Below are 18,740 nucleotides of genomic sequence, written 5' to 3' on the forward strand. Positions count from 1 at the left end.
CTTGTATATTTATTTAGGGTTAGGAAAGTATTTATGAATCATAAAAAGGTTTGGAGAGCCTTTTATGCATGAAAGAAAAGTGGTTTGATTCTTTCTGAAAATTACCACATTCAGTTCTTTAACCCATGGTAATGTTGGAAGATTGGTGTACATACTGTTGAAGTCAGAAGTTTACAGACACTTAGGTTGGAGTCATTAAAACTAGTTTTTCAACCACTCCACAGATTTCTTGTTAACAAACTATAGTTTTGGCAAGTCGGTTAGGACATCTACTTTGTGCATGACACAAGTAATTTTCCCAACAATTGTTTACAGACAGATTATTTCACTATCACAATTCCAGTGGGTCAGATGTTTACATAGACTAAGTTGACTGTGCCTTTAAACAGCTTGGAAAATTACAGAAAATGATGTCATGGCTTTAGAAGCTTCTGATAGGCTAATTGGCATCATTTGAGTCAATTAGAGGTGTACCTGTGGATGTATTTCAAGGCCTACCTTCAAACTCAGTGCCTCTTTGCTTGACATCATGGGAAAATCAAAAGAAATCAGCCAAGACCTCAAAAAAAGTCTGGTTCATCCTTGGGAGCAGTTTCCAAATGCCTGAAGGTACCACGTTCATTTGTACAAACAATAGTACGCAAGTATAAACACCATGGGACCATGCAGCCGTCATACCGCTCAGGTAGGAGACGCGTTGTGTCTCCTAGAGATGAACGTACTTTGGTGCGAAAAGTGCAAATCAATCCCAGAACAACAGCAAAGGACCTTGTGAAGATGCTGGAGGAAACAGGTACAAAAGTATATGTATCCACAGTAAAACGAGTCCTATATCGACATAACCTGAAAGGCCGCTCAGCAAGGAAGAAGCCAAAGCTCCAAAACAGCCATAAAAAAGGGTTTGCAACTGCACATTGGGACAAAGATCGTACTTTTTGGAGAAATGTCCTCTGGTCTGATGAAACAAAAATAGAACTGTTTGGCCATAATGACCATCGTTATGTTTGGAGGAAAAAGGGGGATGCTTGCAAGCCGAAGAACACCATCCCAACCGTGCAGCATGGGGGTGGCAGCATCATGTTGTGGGGGTGCTTTGCTGCAGGAGGGACTGGTGCACTTCACAAAATATATGGCATCATGAGGTAGGAAAATTATGTGGATATATTGAAGCAACATCTCAAGACATCAGTGAGGAAGTTAAAGCTTGGTCGCAAATGGGTCTTCCAAATGGACAATAACCCCAAGCATACTTCCAAAGTTGTAGCAAAATGGCTTCGGGACAACAAAGTTAAGGTATTAGAGTGGCTTCACAAAGCCCTGAACTCAATTCTATAGAAAATTTGTGGGCATAACTGAAAAAGCATGTGCGAGCAAGGGGGCCTTCATACCTGACTCAGTTACACCAGCTTTGTCAGTAGGAATGGGCCAAAATTCACCCAACTTATTGTGGGGAGCTTGTGGAAGGTTACCCAAAACGTTTAACCCAAGTTAAACAATTTAAAGGCAATGCTACCAAATACAAATTGAGTGTATGTAAACTTTTGACCCACTGGGAATGTGATGAAAGAAATAAAAGCTGAAATAAATCATTCTCTCTACTATTATTCTGACATTTCACATTCTTAAAATAAAGTGGTGATCCTAACTGACCTAAGACAGGGAATTTTTACTCTGATTAAATGTTAGGAATTGTGAAAAACTGAGTTTAAATGTATTTGGCTAAGGTGTATGTAAACTTCCGACTTCAACTGTATAGTTATAATAGGGAGAATAGTGTACAATGGTAGACTATACCCTCGTCTATTGCCTGCACTAACCATGGAACTCTGCGATGACACAGCTAAGTATTACGCCATGCTTCGCATTTAAACTGTTAATGCTTGGTCTGCTCTCCACTCCTAAACGATTTAATTAGCCTATGTATATTTGTATTTTTAAAATCAACTGTTACTAATGATCCTCAGCAACAAACACCTGGCCGTGACGGCGTTTACAGAGGAAGCAAATTAAGGTAAACGAAACAATGTAATTAAATGGAATGAAAATGATAATGTATACCAACTGAAGGGAACAACAGTACATTGGCAGTTGAATATGTGTTATTGTTAACTCAAAATGACACAACGACTAGGTTCCAGTTTAACAATGTTTACTTCACTGTGAAACCACAGTACATAGTCGCCATCACACTCAAACCAGGTCCATCAACCAGTGAGACTACTGCCCAGGCGTACTAATAACAGAGTGATGGCACCATAATAACAGAAATATAGGGATACTTAAAACATGAACTTAACAATCTCCCACTTTTCTTTAAAGACAAAAAACATCAACAAAATAATTAAATGTCCCAAGTATTATTTAAGTTCCCCATTACAAATGGGGTGTGTGACAAAGTTTTTATTTTTTATTACATAAGCTGACACTTACCATTACTGAGTGCCTTTAGGAGCACAAGACCGGATGTTTCCATTTTAGTCAGCAAGCTGTTCCTTTGTGGCCGACCAGGAAAACAGCTTTGAGGTGTGGAATCACAGTTGTAGCAAAGTTCTGTAAACAACCCCAGATTAAGTCATCAACATGACAGACAAGTACTCCAGTCACACTGTTGTTTTGATCAAGAAAATAGAAGACTGCAGGATCCACTTGTGACATTTTCCCACCTATACTCAGCATTGTTGCCTTGACTTTGTTGTACCAGTAGAGTGATGCATCTGCCAGGCCATACGCACACTTTTTTAGTTTCCACAGTGTTCCTTCGCTCTTAGCTTCAGGCGGAGGTCGTATGTGAATGTCCCTTGACAGCTCTGTTCCCTGCAAAAATGCAGATTTGATATCTATGGAATGAAGTTTCCATTTTTTCTGTATGATCACTGTCAGCAGCAATCTGAGTGACTCTGAGATGTCGGTGAGTCTTGGGAGTTGTTTAGCAGCCAGCTCCTCAAAACCTCTAGCAACTAGACGTGCTTTTGGCACTATTCCAGTTAAGGATTCTTTAAGGGTACACACCCACCTTGTTGAGACACATTTTTGGGCCAATGTCTTTGACTTCCTCAAACACTCAATCGTTCCTCCAATTACTGAGCTCATCTAGTTTAGCTGAATCAAATGACACGTCCTTTGTTTCAAGTACATCATAATTTTGAATGTCATTCTGTTTTTCTCAGTTTTCCATTGGTTCAATTCTGCGATTATCTACAAGTGACAGGTCAGATGACCAGAAAGTGTAGCTGGTTCAGAGTACTGCAAGTTGTACCAGTTCTGGTGTTTTCCTTTGGCTTTTCCTGCTCCTCCAATGACTGTTGCTGTGTGTGGTGTCGTGTCTTTGCTATCATTAAATTGAAGACTTATAGTTTTTATCAAAGATTCCTGTAATTAGGGATTACGTGATCAACTGAGTAATAACGTAACTAATTAACTATGAATTCGAGGGCACCAGGGAAAGTAGTCAGATTACAAAGTTATAATTTCCCAATATAACCTTTCAGATATTTTCATATCTGATCAATAGTCTTCTGATTAATGATTTATTTATTTTTACCTCACGTTAGTCTCATTCCAAACATCGTAAATTGTTGGTTATCTGCACGAACCCAGTCTTCACTATGAGTCATCCATACATCAATTGTCTTAAATCATTTATTTATTACTAACTAATTAATTCACAGAAATGCACAAACAAACAAACAAACTTAAAAATGGTTACATGAAAATGATGGGAGAAATATGCCCTAGTGGGCTGAACCGGCATGGCGGCTTGTTAGACAAAGGGAAAGTTGGGGGTCGACTCAGTAGTCACCACAGAGTTCATAACTATAACAATTGACATGCTACTCCTTTACACATGAACGCTCACTCATTCGGGAACAATTGCAATCTATATATATATATTTACGCTCGGTGTGTCGTCTTGATCGTTGGAGAGAAGTTAGTTTTGTTGGAGAGTCGTCGGTCTCTGTCCTGGTTATTGTGGATAGTTCAGAGTGACATTCGTTATAGAATGGATGTTTCGGCGGTTGTCTTTCTTCGCGTTCAATGATACCGAATTCCTAGCTGCAGACTAGTAGTCAATATCAAAGACTTGTTCTTATTCGTCTAAGAGTTTAACCACGTGGTATGGTTAAAGATTCAGCAATGGTACTTAACCTTCGTTCTCCCCATATGGAGAAAAACATGGTCTAATGATAATTTCTCAGAGTTGGTTTTTATTCAGATAGCAGGAAGGGGCTGTCCTTGGATGTCTGACCCGTACTGGGCTCAGGGGCGGTCCTTGGATTTAGTTCAAATACAAAAGGGATTTGTATTTTTCTTCATTAAACAGTCCAAAATCATATTACACAATTATACAAACAGTATCATACTCACTCATTAATTTTATACAACAAACAGATGTAAACTTCATATCTGAGGTTATTATATAAACAGCGGTATGGTAATGTAGTCCCACAGTCTCTCATGAGTTTCCCACATGGGGACAAACGGACATGTTAATAGCTGGACTCTTCACCGATCTTCCATACCTCCTCCGGAACATGAAATCCGTTCGTACCTCAAGTTCTGTGAGGTGGAAGAAACCTCTTTGTCCTGAAAGTTTACCCTCTCCCTAATACTGTTTGGCCATGAGGAGATTCTCAGGAATTTACGACGTCTCTCTGTGATCACAGCATGGGTATTTAACAGTTTGTCCAGTTGTCAGACTGGAACAACCATGTTGTCTTAACACATGTGGCTGATGGTGAACATTTCCCTAATTTGAACCCTCAACAGTATTACCTGTGTCATGGTTGAAGGTCTCTGCTCCATTTCCTGTGTCAGTTGCAGTGTCCATATCATTGGATGTGACATCTGGTATGTTTGTGTCTGTTAATGTGTCCTTTTTGTCATTTTCAGTAGGAGGCTGATTCTCAGCAACAGCCCCTCCATCTTGTTGATACCCTAACAATGGTGCCTCCGTGCCTCACAAAAATCGCCACACAGTCTTGGCCAGTGACTACTCCTGGTCCTTTCCACTCTTGACAGTCAACTCGTTTGTAGTACACTTTGTTTCCAGTCTCATACTTCTCATCTGTGGGTTGAAGCTGTTTACATAGAGCCCAGATAATTCTCTCTGAAGAATTCTCGCTGCATGTATTACTGAAAGGTGCTGTCCCACCCATGCACTCACACTGGTCCCTTCTAGTGCTGATGGCTTGTCAACCTGTACAGAGGGAAGATTAGGGTTCTTCCCGAATACAAGTTGGTATGGGCTGTAGCCATGAACATTGTGCATTGAGTTTTTTGCCATCAAAGCCCAATCTAGGAGCTGTTTTCCAGTAACATCCATTGTCTTGCTTCACTTTCAGCATGATCTCTGTGAGTGTTTGATTATGTCTCTCCAGAAGTCCATTGCTACGTGGACTGTATGCAGCAGTTGTCTTTACTTCCATGTTGAATTTCTCTGCCATTTCTCTTATTTAATTATTATTGAATTCTCCTCCATTGTCACTGTACAATTTCTGGGGCGGGCCGTGCACACTTATCCAGGAATGAATGAAGTGCTTGATGATTTCACTGGGTTTCCTTGTATTCACAATGCTTCCAGCACTGAAGCGTGTGAAGTGGTTGATTATGTGAAGGTACCTGTCACGTTCCTGACCTGTTTTCTGTTGTTTTGTATGTGTTTAGTTGGTCAGGCCGTGAGCTGGGTGGGAATTCTATGTTGTGTGTCTAGTTTGTCTGTTTCTATGTCCAGCCTAATATGGTTCTCAATCAGAGGCAGATGGTAATCGTTGTCCCTGATTGAGAATCATATATAGGAGGCTTGTTTTGTGTTGGGATTTTGTGGGTGTTTGTTTCCTGTCTCTGTGATTGTCTGCACCAGATAGGTCTGTGTCGGTTTTTGCACATTTGTTATTTTGTATTGTTGTTTGTAGTGTTTTACTTGTTCTTTATTAAACATGTTTAACACTAGCCGCGCTGCACTTTGGTCCTCTCCTTCACCCGTGGAAGAAAACCGTTACAGTACCACACACTTGGTCCTAGCTCATGTAGATCTACAGCCACTGTTTCATTGTACTTGGAAGCCAGTGGTAAAACAACAGCTGGTCTGGGCTTAGGTTTGCTGTATTATTGGCATGTCTCATAACTGCCGCCTCCTGAATGGCGCAGTGGTCTAAGGCCACTGTGCCACTAGAGAACCTGGTTCGAGTCCAGGCTCTGTCGCACCTGGCCGCGACCGAGACGGCGCACAATTGGCCCAGCGTCGTCCTGGTTAGGGGTGGGTTTGGCCGGCAGGGATGTTCCTGTCCCATCACGCACTAGCGACTCCTGTGGCGGGCCTGACATACCAGTCCAGTGGATTTGTGCCGGGCAATGGCGCCCTCGTCTGGTTGTCTTGAATGTGACTTGTTGGCGGCTTTTCGCTGTTGCTCAGTGTAATATGCTGCGTCACTCACTTGCATTCCATCTGTTATTAGCGCGACAGTTTTCACCCAAAATCCTTTTAGTGCCTACTTCATTGACGCAAAAGTCAGCACAGTACAAACAGTCAAAGCCAACTGTTTCTCCCTACCATCCAGACAGGCAGTATCTAGCAACTTGAAAGCTAACACTGCATTCGGGAGAACCATGTCCTTCTTGTGCATCCTATAGTACCTCTGATCGAAATCAATTATGAAGTTAGTCATTGCAACCGAAATGTCTCTAGTAACACTGTCAAAGTTTGAAAAAATTTCTCTCTGACCACCTGTTACGCGAGTGCAGCAAGGAGCCAAGGTAAGTTGCTAGCTAGCATTAAACTTATCTTATAAAAACAATCAATCTTAACATAATCACTAGTTAACTTCACATGGTTGATGATATTACTAGTTTATCTAGCTTGTCCTGCGTTGCATATAATCAATGCGGTGCCTGTTAATTTATCATCGAATCACAGTCTACTTCGCCAAACGGGTGATGATTTAACAAGCGCATTCGCGAAAAAAGCACTGTCGTTGCACCGATGTGTACCTAACCATAAACATCAATGCCTTTCTTAAAATCAATACACAAGTATATTTTTTAAAATATTATTTAGTTAATATTGCCTGCTAACATGAATTTCTTTTAACTAGGGAAATTGTGTCACTTCTCTTGCGTTCTGTGCAAGCAGAGTCAGGGTATATGCAGCAGTTTGGGCCGCCTGGCACATTGCGAACTGTGTGAAGACCATTTCTTCCTAACAAAGACCGTAATTAATTTGCCAGGATTTTACATAATTATGACATAACATTGAAGGTTGTGCAATGTAACAGCAATATTTAGACTTAGGGATGCCACCTGTTAGATAAAATATGGAATGGTTCCGTATTTCACTGAAAGAATAAACATTTTGTTTTCCATATTGTTGACCATATTAATGACCTAAGGCTCGTATTTCTGTGTTTATTATATTATAATTAAGTCTATGATTTGATTTTTGATACAGCAGTCTGACTGAGCGGTGGAAGGCAACAGCAGGCTCGTGAGCATTTATTCAAACAGCACTTTCCTGCGTTTGCCAGCAGCTCTTCACTGTGCTTCAAGCATTGCGCTGATTATGACTTCAAGCCCTATCAACTCCCAAGATTAGGCTGGCAATACTATAGTGCCTATAAGAACATCCAATAGTCAAAGGTATATGAAATACAAATGGTATAGAGAGAAATAGTCCAACAATTCCTATAATAACTACAACCAGGTGTCACCCATCTTCCCCATTTACCCCCAGTGTATTTAATACCTGTGTTCTCTGTTTGTCTGTTGCCAGTTCGTTTTGTTTGGTCAAGCCTACCCGCGTTTTTCTTGTGCTCATGTCTTTCTCTAGTTCCTGTTTTCTAGTTTTCCCGGTTTTGACCATTCTGCCTGCCCTGACCCTGAGCCTGCCTGCCGTTCTGTACCTTTCGGACTCTGCTCTGGATTACTGACCTCTGCCTGCCCTTGACCTGTCGCCCTCCTGTTTTTGTAATAAACGTTTGTTACTTTGAAACTGTCTGGGTCTTCTCCTGAGTCTTGACAGTATGAACTGGCCATAACGGACCCAGCAGACTCGGACCAGAGCCACAATGCTGTCTCCTTCCAAAGAGACACCATTGGAAGGCGTGAGGATTTGTTCCATTGTCTTACGGAGGGGTTCCAGACCCCTCAGACAATTCCGCGGGTTGTCAGTCAGGCAGTCTACCACGACGGTAACCTCTTGCCCCCCTCAGTAACGCAGCTGTTAGCAGCACGGCCACCCCGGTTTCCAGAGAACCCCGGAACGCTTCGCTGGAGAGTCGGGAAACTGTCAGGCGTTACTCGCTTTCTCATCATCGAGCTGCAGCCCTCCTCCTTCCCGCCGGACCACTTGAAGATAGCGTACCTCATCACGCTGATGTCCGGGAGGGCTCTCGCCTGGGCTACGGCCGCGTGGGAACAACAGTCGGCAGTATGCTTCAGTCTGGAGGAGTTCGTGGCGGAGGTGAAGAAGGTTTTCGATTCTCCATTGCCCTGGAGAGAGGCTGCCCGGAAGTTACTCCAGCTTCAGCAAGACTCCCGCAGTGTGGCAGACTATGGGGTGGATTTCCGCACGTTGGCAGCTGAAAGTGTCTGGAAAACGGAATCGCTGTTTGACACCTTCCTGCACGGATTATCAGAGGAAGTGAAGGACGAGCTAGCAGCCCGGGAACTACCGACGGATCTCGACTCGCTCATTGCCATGACCATCTGGATCGATGGGCGACTACCGGAGAGGAGGTCCAATTCCACCTCGCCTCCGAGGCATACCCGAAGTCCCCGACGTCTCCGTGGCCGAGATGACCAGAGGCTACCCGAGTTCCCTTGAGAGTCTCCGAAGTCTGCCGATTCACCTCTTCCCGAGCCGATGCAACTAGGCAGAGGTAGGCTGTCCCCAGCCGAAAGTCTACTCCGGCTTCACACAAAGAGTTGCCTGTATTGCGGAACTACTGGTCATTTTCTGTCCTCCTGTCCACTAAAAGACCAAGCTCACCAGTAGGGATGAGTACTCTGGTGAGCCATACAGATACATTTTCCTCTCTCCTTACTTGCACCCCTTTCCATGCCATCCTGCTGTTGGGGAACCAGTCAAAATCGCTCTGTTTACTCATCGACTCTGGGGCAGATGAGAGTTTTATGAACGCTACCCTGTCATCCGAGCTGGGCATCCCCACTCAGCCACTCTCCATTCCCATGGATGTTAGAGAGCTGGACGGGCTCTCTATAGGCCGGGTCGCCCACAATACCCCTCCCATCAACCCACGAGTGTCAGGGAACCACAACGAGGCAATCCAATTCATGCTAATTAAGTCTTCTCAGGTTCCCGTTGTATTGGGATTCTCTTGGCTCCAGCAACACAATCCCTCGACTGGACTCCCTCGACTGGACTGAACGAAGCCCGTTCTGCCACGCCCATTGCCTAAAGTCAACGCAGCCTTCCCCGGGACATCTTCCTGTGGGCTCGGAAGTTGCCCCGGACCTCTCCGCCATTCCTGCTGAGTAACAGGACCTCTGGGAGGTGTTCAGTAAGGCCTGGGCCACTTCACTTCCACATTTCATCATGAAAAAAATAATAATTTCATGAACAAAATGTGTATCTACAGGTCCTTGTTTGCCTACTACATTTGTGCTGCTTTGTCTACCCATTCAAACGCTATATAGTGTTTGTGAGTACTGTTAGAGGTTGTTTTAATAGCGACAACAAAAAATTGTTCCGAATGTCAGTCTTATGGTATTTCTGTTCTCTTTTTTTCAGTGTTGTGTGAATGTGGAAGTGTAAGGGGTGTTCAGGATTGATGTCAAGTAGGTCCCAACTTTTGCATCATTACAAGTTAAAGCATTAAAGCACCAACATTACGGCCGTACTGTCCTATACCCATGTACATACATTGACTGTCCATATGAATTTAAGACCTGGAATGCCTTAATTGTGCACCAAAGTAAAGTCCACTCAATAGAGGTTACTAAAATCTGACTGAGAAGTGTTCCTTCACTGTATGTGGAGGATGGAAAACCAGTTAGATATACAAACTGGGAAACTACCGCACTCGCCTGAGAAGACTGGGATGTCCAGAGGTGACGATAAACTCCTTGAAGCACAAACCTGCAGGGAAGTCAAGTGCAGCCTATGGTGTTAAAAAGCCAAAGAGAGCAGAAGTGAACTTTTCCCCCACATATCCCTCAGGAGAAACAGAAGAGAGCCTCGAGGACATGCGGGAAAGCTCCACTGTCCGATGTGAAGAAAAATGTACAACAAAGAGACAGTGAAGTTCAAAATGGAGAAGATGTTTGTATACAGGAGACATGAAGTTGTCCGTGACGCACCCATGGTAGAGGACTTCACGGCAAGATGGCATGCGCTCTTTGAAATCATTGAGGTAAGTTACTATTGGGTATGTTATCTGGGATTTGTTGGTGAAGGTAGAATATTATTTTCCGTCAGCTTGCCACATAAGTGAGCCTTATTCAGAGTCATTACCATTTGTGCTGACTGCCTAGTTATTTCTCTCCCTATAGGAAACCCTCTAGTTTGCTGCTTGTGTGATCATCTCCAGTATATTTTCCTTTCTGCATTTTTTAAATCTAATTTGTTTAATTACTATTTTCAGGTCAATGCTGAGTTGAAGAGAATCACCACAACCCCACTCCAGTCCAAATGTCTTTCTCAACTTGATATACACTCAGATAACCACCTGAAGTTGTTCCAAAGAGGAGGACAGCTGGGAAGAAGACTTGCGTCAATCATTGCACCTATGGCTGATGTAAGAATTCCTTATGCTTCAAAAGACACATTCATATGTGGTTCTACACCAAACGTTGACTTCAAATTAAACAAATCCTTCTTCTCTTTTCTTAGAATAGCAACATAGATGTCGGACGAGAGTGCATCATAAAGGGAGTGTGTGTGTATATATGGGTGAAGACCCAGAAAACCTTGTTCGGGAATATGTGGTATGTTTCCTTCCTTCCTTCCTTTTTCTTTTTCTTCCTCTCCTGTTCCGTGTCACCATCATTTTCTATCACTAGCTATTCTATTACTGTGTCATCTCCTCTGTCTTCCATCTTATTTCATTGGCTGCGGTTAGATGCACTTTCTAATTTTTTTTTGATTCAGAATTGTATTATTCAGATTATAGACTCCATGTTTTTTTTTGCATGAATGCTGAATACAGTGATCAAATTGGCTATGTCTCAAATGTAATCTGAAAAGAATGGAAATCTTTGTTAGATCCACTTTTAATTTTAGCCTTGTAATAGGCGGTGTTCAAATATTACCAGCAATTCTTGATTTAGTTGACTTTATGTCTGTATCATGCTCTTGTGCTTCATGAGCTATACTTTTTGCAATCTAGAGTCCCTAACTGTAAACACATCATTGATGTATGATTGACAAGTTTTGCCTTTGTGTCTTGTTCAGGGCATGGATGAAGAGTCCACCAAGGCAGCCATTGACGACATTACTGTGGGAATCTACATTATCAAAGACCGTGCCGCGAGTGAGGAACCAGAGGACACTGGGTTTGTCCTTGAAGGCGTCAAGGTGCTGCAGGATCTGGGCAACGTAGCATTTGCTGTTGCAATGCTGTTCAGCCTCATGTATGCCATGAACCTCAGTTACCCTACTGAGCTCCGCTAACACCTTTGAAGTCTTTCGGAAGGTTTTTATGGAACTGAATGGGGACAAACTTTCTAACAAAGCTGTTACATTTAAAAACAGGCTGTTTCAGTGAGCTGTTTTGTTGTGTGTTGTTTCAGACTGTACGTTGTGTTTCACACACTGTTTGACTTATGTTGAACTTGTTAGATTGTTCACAAAAACTCAAAACAGAATGAGCATGTCCAAAGATGGAGCTATCGTGATTTTGTTAGATATTTTGGTGTTTTGAGTAGGTCAGTTTCATTTGAGTGACTTTTCGTCAAAAGAATGAACATGCACACATACCTACCTCATTCTTTGTCTGTTACTCCTTATGAAAGATTACCTCATTTTGTAACAAATGCATTAGAGAGAGTGACCAATCAATGTTAGGACAAATCTTTTATTTGATTTTAAATACAGATATATATAACCTACGGCACTGTGATTTAGACCTGTGCAATTCATTGAACACAGAATGTCAGTGAATGGACATTTGTCGTTCCAAAGAGCTGAACCGTTACAAAAAATACAGTATAATTTTTGAAACACATGCCTTTTGCCTTCAGTCACTGATGCAAATGGTCTCTTGCTCCTTGGTTCCACATATTTAGCATGTACTTTTTTATTTCCCTATTCATTTGTGTAAATACAAACACTAAGGTAGAAAATGGCAGGATTTCATCTTGTGCTTACATGAATAATTATGTAGAACCTTGTCCATCATATAAATTATGGACAAAGTTCTACATAATTATGAGTAATATCATCAATAAAATAATGTTAATTATTAAGTAGTGATCAGGTTTAGGGAACATGATCAAATCCATTTGAAGCTACACATTTCATTGAAATAAAATTAGCTTAACCCAATCATGTTAAATTGATTCTATTCCATTACAATGCATTTACTTGAACAAATTATATTTGCTTGACAAAAAGAAAATAAGTAAACTGAAAAAGAAAAAATTGTGCTTATCTAACATGTTTCATTTATGTGGAACCGATGTACACATTTTAATTAAGTAAATTCAAAGCAATATTTGTTTCAGTGTAGCCTTCAGCTACTATAGCACAGCGAAATACATCTTAAAACATGCTATTCTGTTATTTTGTCTTAGTATCATGTTTTTTATTTAATGATCTTCCTAAGTAAAATATTAATGGATTTGTTTGTGATTGTGTCTATTAAATTGATTTATTAGATTGGCGGCTATTGGTAGGCTACTCGTTGAGTCCTGGCTATTCTACTGTTAATATGCATAGCATACATCAGACTTTCATGGTGTTTTGTGGATGAAATGCTCAGTAAGTTTTTGTCTTTTATGATATTTATCTTAATGTAGGCCTACTGTTATAGTGGGTTCAAGGGATCGGTGGGTTCAAGGCTTTTATTGAAATGACATGGAGCTGTAGGACTATGAGTCCTGTTTACTGTAGCTGTCTTAACATACAGTAACTTACATACTGGCCTAAAGGACTACTTCAATATATATCAATCAATCACTCATGCATTTGTGCATGTCATCACCCCAGTGGTAGAAATATTATTGAATTAGATTTTATTTATTTTCAAAACTGTTTCAAAATGCATGTTTATTAGGCTACTGTGCAGTGTGCCAAATACCAACAGGACAATGAGATGTTTACTGTAGCCTACATTTACTGTATGCTTCATTTCTTAGATAAGGGAGAGCAGGCCATGTCCAGACTTTCTCCGCCACCTCAAGTACTCATTAACTCTGTCTTTAATGCTTCTTCAGGTTGCATCACTCATGGACAGAAACTTCTGACACAGTATTCATGATGAATACTCTGAGGTTCACTGGTAAGCCAAATTTGCCTCGGGTTCCATCTCAGTTGGTATTCTGTGTCCACTCGTGGTATCACTCATGGTGAGCAGTTCGTCAAGTTCTGATGTCAGAAGAGGAATGGAAATGCCAGGGTGAACCGACGACGCGACGAACCCGCCGTGATTGTTGCCTCTGCCTGTCGGAGGTGGATCTCCAGAGCTCACAAATCAATGTAGTGTTCCATTACAGCATAACACATCCCAAAACTACACACACAAACTCACATGATGTGCCAATGTATAAACTTAGATGATTTGGTTCATCCACTTCGACCGATGAGTGGAAATCTTCACTCTGTTGGTTGAATTTACACTGCAGGACTGTGGGGAAATCAAGAAGGGTGAATATTGTGGGCCAGTTTTGTGTTGGCAACTAGCTAGCTCATTTGAGTTAGCCTGCACTGTAGCTAGTTAGCTAATAATACATAGTTAAAAAAAAACATTTTCAGAATGTATTTACTTACTTGAATAGGTTCTTCCAGCAATGTGGACAATTGGAAACAGCGCAGCAAAGTGGGTTTGTCACCAGAGTGTTTTATAAGATATTACTATTGAACTACGTACCCATTTAATAACCAGACATTCATGCAAACTTGCTATGCTAAATTTTTGACGCACAATCAAACATGCTGCTATATGCTGCAAGGACGCCCACAAGTGAGTCACAATGGGCGGCCTAAGCGACACACGGCTAGCTATCTAGCCAACTTCACATACTGTATAGATAGGTAGCTGGTGATATTTAATTCACTATTTTGATGTATTTATCACTGTAAAAAACAAACTCCAAATTCATTTGTAGGGAGCTAGCTCACAGCCATGGAGGAGGGTGAAAGGATAGCAGCCCCAACTGTCAAAGTGAGAGAGTAGGCTATTCTGGATAGGGCTGGTACTTTATGTAGTTCCTGTCCCTGGAAGTGAGGACAGAGATAATAGTAACATAATATTTATTCAGTGCGGTGTAATTTGACTATTATGAAGTCTGTTTCTTGTGAGGTTTTCTGTCCTCAGATAAAGAGAGCTATGAATGCCTGTCTATATATGAAGAGCAGTGGTTCTCAGTCCTGGTCCTGGGGACTCAAAGGCATCTTCACAAGGTCCTTTGCTGTTGTTCTGTGATTGATTTGCACTTTTTGCACCAAAGTACGTTCATCTCTAGGAGAGAGAATGCGTCTCCTTCCTGAGCAGTATGACGGCTGCATGGTCCCATGGTGTTTATACTTGTGTACTATTGTTTGTACAGATGAACGTGGTACCTTCAGGCGTTTGGAAAATGCTCCCAAGGATGAATCAGACATGTGGAGGTCTACAATTTGTTTCTTGAGGTCTTGGCTCATGTCTTTTTGATTTTCCCATGATGTCAAGCAAAGAGACACTGAGTTTGAAGGTAGGCCTTGAAATACATCCACAGGACACCTCTAATTGAATCAAATGATGCCAATTAGCTTATCAGAAGCTTCTAAAGCCATGACATCATTTTCTGGAATTTTCCAAGCTGTTTAAAGTCACAGTCAACTTAGTGTATGTAAACTTCTGACCCACTGGAATTGTGATACAGTGAATTATAAGTGAAATAATCTGTCTGTAAACAATTGTTGGAAAAATGACTTGTGTCATGCACAAAGTAGATGTCCTAACCGACTTGCCAAAACTGTAGTTTGTTAACAAGAAGTTTGTGGAGTGATTGAAAAAGGAGTTTTAATGACTCCAACCTAAGTGTATGCAAACTTCCGACTTCAACTGGTCATTCACACACTACGGACTCCGAAATTGCTCTCCCTAATATTTCTATATTTCTTAATTCCATTACTTTTAGCTTTTTTTGCTTTGTGTGTTTTGTTGTGTATTGTTAGATATTACTGCACTGTTGGAACTAGGAACACAAGCATTTCACTACACCCACAATAACATCTTCAAAATATGTGTATTCAACCAATACAATTTGATTTGATTTTGATTGAAAGGTGGTGGAATTATTAGGGAATTAAGTAAAGGTCAGTATATGGGCATATCTTTTGACAGACACACCGCCACACCGTCATGTATTCGATCTCCAAACCAAAACGAATAGCAGGTGTATAGCACCCGATTCTCATGCTTAAGTTCAAGGTGAGAATACGCATAGAGAGAAAAGCACATAAAAAAGGAATTACATTCCATTTACACGCGCTTAGCTTGGGTCGGAATCGGGCCCTTGTGGCATTGTAGGCAATGTTTGCGCAAACAGTATTGTAGTTTATATCAACATGTTGGCAGTATCAGTCTATTGGACGCCCAGTTTGCCAACAACTATTGAAAAATTGTGCTAGTGTTTAAGAATATTTGAAGATAAATACACAACGCAGAGGACTAAAGGTCAAGAGGACTAAAGGCCAAGAGGACTAAAGGTCAATAGAGTACTAAAGGTCAAGAGGACTAAAAGTCAATAGAGTACTAACGATCAATGGAAATAGTTTTTTTCTGTAATAGGGGATTAATGATCAATGGGTCAGAGACATGGTAGGAATTTCAGTCCGGGACTCATAGCTACATGGCAAGTTCTCATTGGTCCAAATTGTTTATTGAGCATGAAATAGGATACTTGTATTTTGAATTTTGGCCCAGTTTTATTGCAATGAATTGTAATTAGTCAACCACAGGCTAGGGTTGGGTTATAAAACTACATCCTGTCCCTTTGTTCTGTGGAGAGAATCACTGAGGACAGGGGAGAATGAACATCTACCTCTCAGCATAACATCTATGATTTGTCCTCTTTGAATAAACCAATTTTTCTCCCCCTGATTTGCTTTGGGGTCTGTGTTACTGAAGAGTAAAATCAACTGCTAACAAGTGCAACTGAGTTGAATTGGTTGACCTCGCTTGCAATGCCACCACCCGTGCCATCAAATCGCTAGCTTTTCGGTGGCTTAGCTGGCTAAGGCAGTTGTCGACAGGGTGTTCATTTGTAGTGAGAGGGTGTTCACGTGTAGTAGTAAGGGCTCGTGAGGAAGGAAGCTACAGTATACTGTCAGCGGCAGCGTGACCCCCATTACAGTGGTGTCATGACTGGGATACATTGTTGTTGATTTGGGAGGTGGCGCTCTTTTTCATGGTCCTTCGAGACGGATCCAAAGAAGCAAGACGCTTGAAACACAAAAATAGGCACATCAGGAATTAAATTAATACAACCATAGTGCAATGTTATATTTATTTCTTACAGTAACTTTTGGTTGCCATACAAGAAGTCTTGAGGATTTGGGGGGGAAGGAAGAGTGCAGTTACAAGGAACTTCTCTTTCTTTTTAATTTTGATAATTAGATAGTCGACTCTAAGTATGCGGAATTACAACATATGAACACAAATATACACAAAAGAGACGGAAACGTCTTCGTAATTATGTAGAATAAAAAATAAATAAAAAATTCAACCAAAAGAGAAAATAACAAAAGTATCAAAATAGTTGCCGATGGGTAAGTAAAGGACTGTGTTGTGATGGTAGTGATGATAGTGAGCCATGCCAGTCCTTATGTAGCATAGCCTTATAGTCACACAGTGATGGTTTGTATAGCATCTTAATATGACTACTCAGTTCTATGATTCTGCAAATAAATTAGCTTAGTGATATGTTTTTTTTATTCCATGAAGTCAACAGTCACAACTAGTCTTTTTTTGTACATGTCTATGTAAGTTGAGCATAAAAGTGTCATCGGGACAGTTTTCGATCCAGTGGACTGTGAGCTTATGTATACATTTAAAGCGTTTCAGTCATTTATACACACATTATACACAGACTAAGTGAATGGAATTGTCAAAAATTACAATATTCAAGATAGGCAGGTGATGGCCAGAGGATAGTATATAAAATAAATTTTGATTGGACAAATGTCTTCTGTCCACTCCATCTATCAGTGTTCATAACATCAACAGGTTATGATATATCATGATAGTTCATCTTAAGACTGGGAAAAACCACAATCAAAGGGGATCCATTCAGTAAAAATATTGCTTCTTAGTTTCCTCATAAATCTGATAATATTAATTGATATTAATTAATATTTATATATTATATGTATATATATATTTTTAAAACTTTTTGGCAAACCACACTTCAGAGTTGAACATTTTTCTCCAAATGTCTTTTAGAAAAATTCCATATAATTCTATATAATCATAAAAAATACTGTGCTTTTTTTCCTATGTCACTCTTTTGTTGTTTCTTTTAAAATAATGAATGGATTATAGCAGCGTTATAACTCCTGCAAGTCCTCTCTTTCTGTTGGCCTGGTATTCCCTTTTTTTTAATCATAATTTTATCTTCCCTTCATCATCATACAGTTGCACACAGGGACAGGGAGGGAGAGAAAGGAATCTCACCAAGGTAGCATTATTTTGGGGTCCAACAGGAGACCCTAAATTGCAGACAATCCAAACAATCACGGTTATGTTCATAGAACATCCCCGGGAACTGATAGAATCATGGATATGTCTCAAATGATCATACATACTGTTCACTTTTTAGTGATATGTTATAATATATAGGTAATCTGGGTACAGTAGAATACATGGCTTCCACACTTCTCTTTGCAGTGCATTATGGAGTAGTTCTAATCTAGTTCAGAGGCAGAAAGGCCAGAAATGGGGCACTGTGTAGAGAATAATGCGCTATTTGAGGCACTATCCAAACACAAAACAGGGATAAAGTGACAAGGGAATAAGTTCTGAGGGTGGATGCAATGGTCATATTCTTTCATAGAAATTCTCTCTCGAAATATTATACATATAATTTTTCTATAGATGTACTCTTTTCTTGAAATCATTCCTTTGTACACATTCAAAGCAATAAATATATTCCATTTACTTAAAATCAATGCCACCAAACACTTCCTGGGTACTCACCTATCAGCAGTTCTCACATTAACATATAAGTAATGGTGTTTCATGAAAAGGGATGGAGACAATTGATTGGCTGTCAGATGAGAGCTCTGATTAAAAGATAAGCTTGTTCTACCTGCTCATTGGTGTGAGAGCTTATCACTGGTGTTGAGAAAATTACTCACTAACACTTTACTTGAAGCCTGTAGTAATAATACGTTATAACTTTTTATAAGCAAGCCTTCTAAAATGGTTATTCCTGCACGCTTAAGTAAAGTGTTACTGAGGACTCTCACACTCATTCTCAAATGAACAGGGACCAAATGCATCATCTAAAGCCTGCTCGGTCAGTGCTACTGTGTCACATCTCTTTTCTTCCCTCTGGAAACACCAGGTAGGATTAACACCTCT

This window comes from Salvelinus namaycush, chromosome 1 (genome assembly GCF_016432855.1).
Source record: "Salvelinus namaycush isolate Seneca chromosome 1, SaNama_1.0, whole genome shotgun sequence".
Classification (NCBI taxonomy): Eukaryota; Metazoa; Chordata; class Actinopteri; order Salmoniformes; family Salmonidae; genus Salvelinus; species Salvelinus namaycush.